Consider the following 9,550-nt stretch of genomic DNA (forward strand, 5'->3'; position numbering starts at 1 on the left):
CTTTTGCCCACATGGGGTTTAGATCCACTTCTGCTTTGGGCTCCAAAAGCTTTGAGACAAGGTTTTACTAGGTGCCATGAGGTTTACCTTCCCAACAGGTCCAGTCATGTTTGGTTTGGTGTCCCAAGTCCAGTGATGAGCTGGACAGCCAATTTTGTGCATCTCTTCCCAACTCTGCGTTCTGTGTCATCAATTTGGTAGCTTGAAATCTGCCACGGTGGGAATGTTTACACCACTGAAATTGACAACAATTCATGTCTCTTTTTTCCACAGAAATCCCATTATTAAACATTTACCAGCCTCTCACTTTCCAGGTCTCAGTTCATTTCCTTGGAGTAAATATTGCCTTTACTTTTAGTTAGGTCAAGTTGATGTACTTATGTATGGGAATAGATTCCCTCCATCAGTGCACCAAAGTCTTCTACAGAGCTGCTCCTGTAAGAAGCCCTCAGACTGGATCTCAAAGGCTAGCACATTTGTACTTGTACTTGGGTTAACCTATGGAGATGAGGATATAAAACAGTCTTATGTGTGGGAGCGTGTTGACTTTTGTTAAGCTTTGTCCTATGACTCTGCCCTGTCTCATGGCATTCACAATGAGAGGCCTAGTAGCACCATCTATGCTTTTACTAACTTGTAACGTTTCTTAGAAAGTCTCTCTCCCTCCCCTCTCCCCACACCATCTTTCTCCCTCCCCGCTTCTCCCTCAATATGTCTCTCTCTTATGCATATGCATGCACACACACACACGCACACACACACACTCACACAGAGACACAGGCACACAAACACTGTGGTAACCATTAAGAAAACAAATGAGTTTTCTTAATATCCAAGAAAATGAGTGTCCAGAAGGAATTCTCCCCATAATTAAAAAAATAAAACCAAAACAACAAAACAAGCGCAAAAAAAAAAAAAAAAAAACCACAAAAACAAAACTTTCCCTTCTATCCCAGACCATAGGCACCTAAGATGAGACAATTTAGTGTTGAATGTTTCCACTTATGGAAAGTTCCCTTTGGTAGCCAACTCTTTTCATATATTTTCATAAGTTACATTTATTTATGTATTGTCTCAAAATGCACTTCTAGAAACATCTACTATGGAAACTAGATGCCTAATGATGATGAAGTTGATCCTGGTGTTGATGATGAACTTGATAACAAGGACAAAAGGTGACTAAACTCCAAGCTTGCATTTCCTCCCTCCAAGGACCAGGAACTAAGTGTTTTTGCAGTAACTTCTGCTACCATCTCAGAATGCATGTGTCAAAGTAGGGAGGGAAAAGAGTTTCCTGGCAAGTATCTCTCTAAGAATGTCCTCCTGTAACCCCATCTCTCTCTCCACTAATTCAATGCCCCAATCTGATGGCATTCAAAACTCAGAGGAGAGTCTCATGGAAATAGAGATGAAATCATGGGATACAAGGAACAGTTATCATAACAAACAACCTTAACCACATCTGGGCCTTTACTCTGTCACCAACACTGCCCCAGTCCTGGGAAAAACACTGACAAATCAGCCTCAGCTCCTGCCCTCATGGAGCTCACAGTAAATTGGAGAGAGAAGCAGAGACACCTGAGAAGTTGGAATGTAACGCTGACCTCAATACAAGAGAAACCAGTAGACAAGGCATGACCGAAGGCAAAATCAAGCCTCTACGCCAGTGTTTCTCAGCATGCAGCCTTTGAAAATGATGCCAGGACTCCACAGTAGAGAATAGAGCTCCACATCAGTATTTTTAAAAAGATAACCAGTCAATTATAATGTTTAGCCAGAGATAAAAGCCATCGATCATTCTAGACACCAAGGAAGACATCCATGTTAGGTGAAGAAATCTTTTAAGACTTCATGGAAGAGGCAAGGCAGCCACTGCATATTGAAGGAGGTACAAGAATGAGAGTAATGGTTGTCATACTATGTTCCTGTAGGAGACTAGCATCATAGAGTTATAAAGAAGAGTTCCATTTTTTAAGAAAATGAACACATAGCAGTCTTTTTTCAATTCACAAAAAATTAATGTTCAGCATATTATCAGTTATGTGTAAATATATTTTCATTTAAACCTTTGGCATTTCCTAATGACTACACAAGTAAGCATCATAAACAAAATAATGAATAAAAAGGAAAAAAATAGGAAAACTCAAGACTGTGATAACTTGCACACATGATTGTTCCAGATGTTGCACAATGTTAAACAGTGAGAGACTCTTGGGAAAGAAGTAGCGTCGGGAGGCAGAGTCTCCTAACAGGATGAACTGAGGGACAACAACGAGATCTCTGAGATAGCTTCTGTTGAGGTTTTCAATGGGCAAGATGAGGAAGGCAAGATTGAGAAGGTATAACGTGGACAAAGACATAATTAACTCAGAGCTCAATAATTTTGAGTAAGTTTGCCTTCCTTCTACATGCAGTCGGGAGCCATAGTTCTGAGTGTGGGGGTGGAGTCCCAGTCCCAACCTTACCACTGCCTTCACTCATGACTTTGTGTCACTGATATCACCTCTCTGCACATCAGTTTCTTTAGCTGTGCTCCTTTCAAACTCAAAGACTCTACCTTTTAAAGACTTTGAATGTCAGTCAGAAAAGTATATACATAACTGTTCCCATAAATTCTGAAAAAGTATTTTAATAAAATTCAATATTGGACCTCAACATAAAGATCTTAGGAAATTTAGAGTAAATGGATTATCTATGAGATGATGAACATAATTTATATTATAAATTAGCTCTGTGCTGAAATTCTAACAGATGAAATAATACAGATATGGGTGTGTTTGTTTTAGAAAGGACGACGCTGAACTATCATCATTTGCAAGTAACAATTATAGACTTAGGGGGCTGGCTCCGTGGCCAAGTGGTTAAGTTTACGCGCTCCGCTGTGGCAGCCCAGGGTTCGGATCATGGGTGCGGACACGGCACCGCTCGTCAGGCCACGTTGAGGCAGCGTCCCACATCCCACAACTAGAAGGACCTGCAACTAAGATATACAACTGTGTGTGGGGGGGGAGGGGGGCAGGGTTGGGGAGATAAAACAGAAAAAAATTGGCAACAGTTGTTAGCCCAGGTGCCAATCTTAAAAAAAAATTATAGACTTAGAAAGTAAAAGAATAGTAATAATAATTGATCTGAAAATGGTTAGAATTAGTAAGAAAATTTTTTGATCGACCACACACTATATATAAGCAAACTCCCTGTTGAATTTATGAGTAGAAATGGTCCTTTATGTAAGAGACAGTAAACATGAAATATTTAGAAATCACCTGAATAAAAATTATTCAGGACCCATATGAATGAAACTATAAGATGACCTGCAGAAAAGCTAAATTATGAAGAGTCACACCATCTATTTCAAAGAGAAGAAAAATTTACATAGTTAACAAAACAGCAAACACAAATTGTAGAATTTGTTGTGGACATAAATGACTAAATTACTTGAGTTAATGACTTTCAAAATCTTATATGATCAATAAGAAAATACTAAAAGCTTAGAGATAAATTGGCAATCACTACCAAAAAAAGGGAAAATTCACAAAAGAGAAATTTCAAAGGAGCAATAAATACTTGGAAACAAAGAAATACAAATGAAAATAATAAAGCACAATTTTATATTTATTACCAATTCTGTATTAGATGAATTAAAACAACCCTCATGTATTTTTGTTGCAACAGTTTTACGATCAATTCTAAATCTGGAAATTGACTTTTAGATAATAGATGATTTTAGATAATAACACAATTTTGTGTTATTTACAATCATAAACACATACAGACAAACTCTAGAAACAAATATTGCACAATAAAATGTTGATTAAAGAAGTATGTTGTAAGTCTGCAGTATTATTTCCACTGGGAAGTGGTCATTATATAGAAAGTAATTTCTAAGAGATTTGTAGTGGCTCCCTTCTGTCCCTACGTGTCTGGGACTACACACTAATTAAGTCTACCCTCTGCCCTGACAGATGGAGCCCTATCCTACTTTTTCTACCATCATCTGAAGCGGCTCTGACTTGAAGATGGAACTGAGTTTTCATTTGCTCCACACCACAATGGAAGAGGTCCACCAAATTAAAGGTCTCGTTGTAAGTAGACTCTAAGGATTCTAGCTCTGAGAAGGGGCTTAAATAAAATGCAATGACACACAACTCAGTCATAAAATTTGAACTTTATTTCTAAATAGATTTCAAAGAACAAGAGCAAAGCTGGATCCAAGTAAACTTTTGGGATTGGAAATAGCTGAGAATTTTAGTTAGGAAATCTTCTGAGTCTACATAAAGCATGATGAAACCACAAGGTAGAGGACAAAAGGTCTTGGAAGAGAAAAAAGGATCAGACTGGGATGGTCCCTGACATTTGTTTTCTCTAAGGTTACTCTCTCTGGTCTTTAGGGCCCGGGTCAGCAGAAGCCCCCAGAGCATCCGGAGTCCCCCGTACCTCGAGGGCTCACACTCAAAGATGTTGGGGCTCTGGTGCTGGCTCTGGTAGAAAAGATGGCGTCTATGGTGGCTCAGGCAGCAGTTGCCACCCTCAGAGCTGCAGCAGCCCCCAGAGCTATAGCAGCCCCTGGAGCTGGGGCCGCAACAGGAAGAGACTGAAGGGAACATGGAGCTGGGCACCAGGATGAGCATTTTGGAGGGCAATTTGGGGTGTACTTGGAGAAGGTTGTCACTGCTACTTGTTCTCCTGACAGGACATCTTGGCAGAAGATCAACAGAGCTGAGAGAGAAGATAAAATATTTTCACATGTGTTAAACTTTAAGTAGTGTCACTCCCAACTCACTTTTGCATCTTTCCTCATGGAAATAAGGAGTTGACCTTAGAAAAGATTTAAGAAGTCATTTTGCAATTTTAATGAGCTTTGTGTTGATCTAGCTAAAACAAACAAACGAAAAAAAACGGTATTTCATTCCACTTCCCGGGTGAATTTTATTTCTGCAGGGAATTCGGAAGTGGGAATGATGTCAACCCTTCCAGGCTCCCATGGGAACTGCGTGCCCAGGTACAAAAGGGCACTCTTCAGAGACAAGGCTTTAGGAAGCCAGGGCCTGGGGCAATGTTGACATGGACTCAAGAACACCTGCTCTTATCATCTGGTAAAAGTGCCAGTTCCAGGTGAGGCTGTTGACAAACGTCACCTAGAAACACTGCACTTCTACCTTCCTTTGTCAAGAAGTTAATTTTACTTCAGATCCAAATAAAACAAATCAATTTTTCACATTCCTTCTTCAAATATCACGCTTCTGGTGGTTCCCTGATTCTTCCTCCTATGCCTCCTGTGAAAACTCACGAGCTCTACCTCCACCCATGCTCAGAGACTGCCCTGGGCTCCCCAAAACACTCACCCGGTTACAGACCCCAACACGGACAAGTGGACAGGTGTCAGGACAGTCAGAGCGAATGAGGACCCAGTTCCGGGAACATCTCATATGAGAGACCCCGGTCTGGGCTCTATGGTGAGCCACGGCCCTGGAAGGGGGAGGTGGCAGCATCGCACAACCAGAGTATGTGCTGGGTCATTCCTGACATCCACCTGCCTCCTTGTTGTGTCTCTACTACAGTCCTTCATCCAGCTGCCTGGAGGCCATGGGATCTCCAGCTGCCCTCTGCTGGAGTCAGGGTTTGTGACTGGGCATTTCTCAGGATAGAGTCCTATCGACCAAGCCCTGGGACCAGGATCTTTTTGCTCAGGTCACTGTGATCCTGTGCCTGGTGTCACATAGCATGGTATGTAACTGGAAATTCTGATCTGGGTCATCAGAGGACATGAAGTAGATGTATAACTGGCAGGGACAAAGTATTATATCAAGAGAACACAGAGTCATCATTCTGAGCGGATTATTGTTAGATTAAGGGTCAAAACTATCGTAAGATAATTGACCATAATATATATGTGCTGGCTAAAGGATGAAATTCAGTGACTGACTTGAGGGGCACCCAATGATGAAAATACAGCAGCAGATGTTCTGAGAAAACAGGAAAAGGCTAAAGGAAGTTAAATTTAGACCCCTGAAACTTTCAGGATGAGTCCTCCACTCATCGCCTTCAGCCTGATACTGTGAATGGTGCTTCCTTCCCCCTGAGGGGCTGGTCAGGGCCTCCCTCCTGTTTGGTTGATTGGTGCAGGGCAGGGATGAAGAGAGCAGTAACCCTGAGCCCTCCACTGTCACAGTTTTCCCTTACCAATAGGCCAAGTCAGGGTGTCTGCCTCCAGAGGTGCCACAGCATACTGAAATGCCATTGTGAGTCAACTTTTCATGATTGCCTTCAGCCTGGATGCCAAGCCCTCCTTGCCCCCAGATTTGCCTCAGACCACTTGGTCTTTGCTGTTGTTAGAGCCCGTGAAGGTGGTATAGTGGGTACAAATGTACGATTTTTTTGTGTTAAAAGTCAACCTTGTGACTCTTTCAAGTGTACTGGAGCACAGCTGGTGAGGCTGTAGTTCTGTTTTGAGATACCCAGGAATCCAACCATCTTTTCTAGAAAGCCACACTTTAGAAGAGAAAGAGACAACAGAAAACAGTGGTTAGGTAACTGGACCTTGGCCAGACTGCTTGAGTTTGATTCCCTACCATGTAGTAGCTGTGTGACCTTGAGCCAGTTACTTAACTTCTCTGCTCCTCAGTTTCTCCATCTCTAAAATGGAGATTATAATAGTACCTTTCCAAAAGACTGTTATGGAAATAAAATGAATTAATATTTAAAAATTACTTAGAAAATTACCTGCCACATAGTGGTACAAAAGCATTTGATACATACACAAATGGAATTATCAGTCTCCAACTTCATATATTTTTTCTCTAACATGCAGAACCCTTGCATTTCTCTTGGTTAGCAATATGCTCAGCTAAAGAACTGTATATCACAGATCCTTTTGTCTACAGGGATAAGTAAAGAGATAAAAGTAGAAGTCGTTAAGTGAGGCTTTGGAAAGGCCCTTTAAAAAGGTCCTGTCCTGTCTGCCTCCTACTTTTTCCAGATGTAATAGTTGAACCTCAACCAGCTGTTTTGTCTTTGCCTCATGGAGCAGACAGTACTAAGGACGGTAGAGGCAGAAAGATAGAAGGAGCCAGAATTCCTGATGACATCACGGGGCTGCTTTGCCTGTGCTGGACTGCTTACCTCCAGATTTCATATTTGGGAGAGACTGCCCCTCCCAGGGCTAGCTACTTCCTAGAGACAGTAAAACAACTTGTTGGTGAGCCCACATTTCATATACAAACCAACCAATCCCAAGTCCATACCCCACCTCCTTCATCTAACTCTCATTCACCAGGCCAACATTTCCCCCGCCCTTAATCAACCCAGGGCCAGGTACCAGGCAAGCAGAGACAGCCCCTGTTCCCCAAAGCCTGCTGGAATTGTTCAAACTAGCCAACCCCTGCCCTGTCTTTCTTTCTCCGTGGAAAACACAGTAAAGCCTACAGCCTATGCTTTCCTGTCACTCCTGCTGCTGCCTCCTAACCAAAACCTGACGCTTCCCCAAGTGACCCTGCATGACATGATGTGCCTCCTTCTCTTAGGAAATGTAAGTAATAAATTCTTCCAGTTACATTGACTTCTCCATGTTGTCATCTTTATAAATTAAGACTCAGCACAGATCAACTTTAGCTCCATGTTGACAGCAAGAATCTGTCTCATGTCAGGTCCTTAGTAAAAACATGTTTCCTGAGTTAATGCATGACTTTTAGGAAAACATCACTACATTGATTCCTACTGAAGATAACTTTAATGCTGCTAGTGCTAGTGACAATGAAGAGGATGATGATGCTAACAGTAATGACAATGATTGATGACCAATTTCTGGATCATTTTCTGAACCCTCATGAAAACAAGTAACTGCATGGCCTTGCTCACATCGATCACTATCATCTAAGGATGCTGTAATGGAGAAGAATGGTGAGAATTGCTTATTAGACATCATAGCCTTGACCATGTCCCCCAACCCCCGCTCCCCATTCTTTCTCTCTTTCCCTCTCTTCTTTTCCTAATGCATGACATTTAGTACAATAGTTTATTTATGCATCTCCTTTCCCTATAAGATTGTCACCAACTGTCTTATATAAAGAGAAATCCACAGGTACATGTGCAAGTATGTTTCTAGGGAAGATAACAAAAGTGAAACTGTTGGGACATAGGGTATTAACTTTCAGTTTTAATTGAATATGCAAATTGAGCACTAAATGACCATACCAATCGTCTCCCACAAATAGTCTGAGGAAATAATATTTTCCCCATCCTGATCTACACTTATCACCATTCATTCTAAAGTTTTGCCAAGTGGATGTATAAAAGGGTTGCCATATTATAGGTTTATTTGCATTTTTCTGATGATCAATGAGAATGAGAATTGTTTTGTTAACATGTTTTGGTTCTTGTTCATATTTTGCAATGTTTCTTTGTAATAGATTCCTAAAAGTGGGTTTGCTAGGTCAAAGGATAAAAGCATTTCTCTTTCTATGAATTTTCTATTCATACTTGATGCCATTTTCCTTCATGTTCTTGTTCTTTTCCTTCCCTGTTTTAAGAGCTCTTCCTATATTAAGGTCACCAACTATTTTTGTAATTCAACCGCAATTGGTTCCCCAGTTTGTCGTTTGTCCTTTTACTTAGTTACATATGTTATCTTGCCTGAAATTTAAAAATACATTTTTATATAGTTGAATTTATCAATTGTGGTATAATAAATATATTTGTCCCTGGTCCTGGCACAGAGCTCCTAAAACACTTGGAATTTCCTGAGTGATGGGACTGTTTTTTGTTACTAATAAGGAGCCCCTTTTTAAGCACACCTGCATTTGTGCTAATAAGGTGACTTAGAGTGGGACCCTTAGATACCCTCAGGATGGGGCTGGTCACCAGAAAGACCAAGTGATCAGAGGGTTAGAACTTTGTGGGGCGGGGATGCTGGAGATTAAGCTCTATAAAAACTCTTGAACAACAAAGTTTGATGAGTTTCCAGGTTGATGAACATTTCCACATACCCGGAGGGTGGCACACCCCAGACCACAGGGACACAAGCTCCTGTGCTTGGGACCCTTCCAGACCTCACCCTATGTACCTCTTCATCTGGCTTTTCTTCTGTATCCTTTGTATTATCCTTTACAATAAACTGGTAACGGTAAGTAGGTGTTTCTCTGAGCTCTGTGAGCTCTCTAGCAAATTAATCCAATCTGAGGAGGAGTCATGGGAACCTCTGGTTTACAGCCAGTCAATCAGAGGCACAGGTGACAACCTAGTTTGGGATTGGTGTCTGAAGTCTTATGGGACTGAGCCTTTAACCTGTAGGATCTGATCCTATCGTCAGGTAAATAATGTTATAAATGAGTTAAATTTATAACATACCCAGTCAGTGCCGGCTGAGGACTGGTGAATTACTTGGTGGTGTTGGAAAACACACATCAGATTACTATTTTCGTTTTTTGCATCTAGAGTTTGAATCATAAATAGGAAAGTTTCCTCTACTCTTAGTTTATAAAAAATTAAACCTAGTGGGGCTGGCCCCGTGGCCGAGTGGTTAAGTTCGCGCGCTCCGCTGCAGGCGGCCCAGTGT

The sequence above is a fragment of the Equus caballus genome, chromosome 5 (assembly GCF_041296265.1).
Source record: "Equus caballus isolate H_3958 breed thoroughbred chromosome 5, TB-T2T, whole genome shotgun sequence".
Taxonomy (NCBI): domain Eukaryota; kingdom Metazoa; phylum Chordata; class Mammalia; order Perissodactyla; family Equidae; genus Equus; species Equus caballus.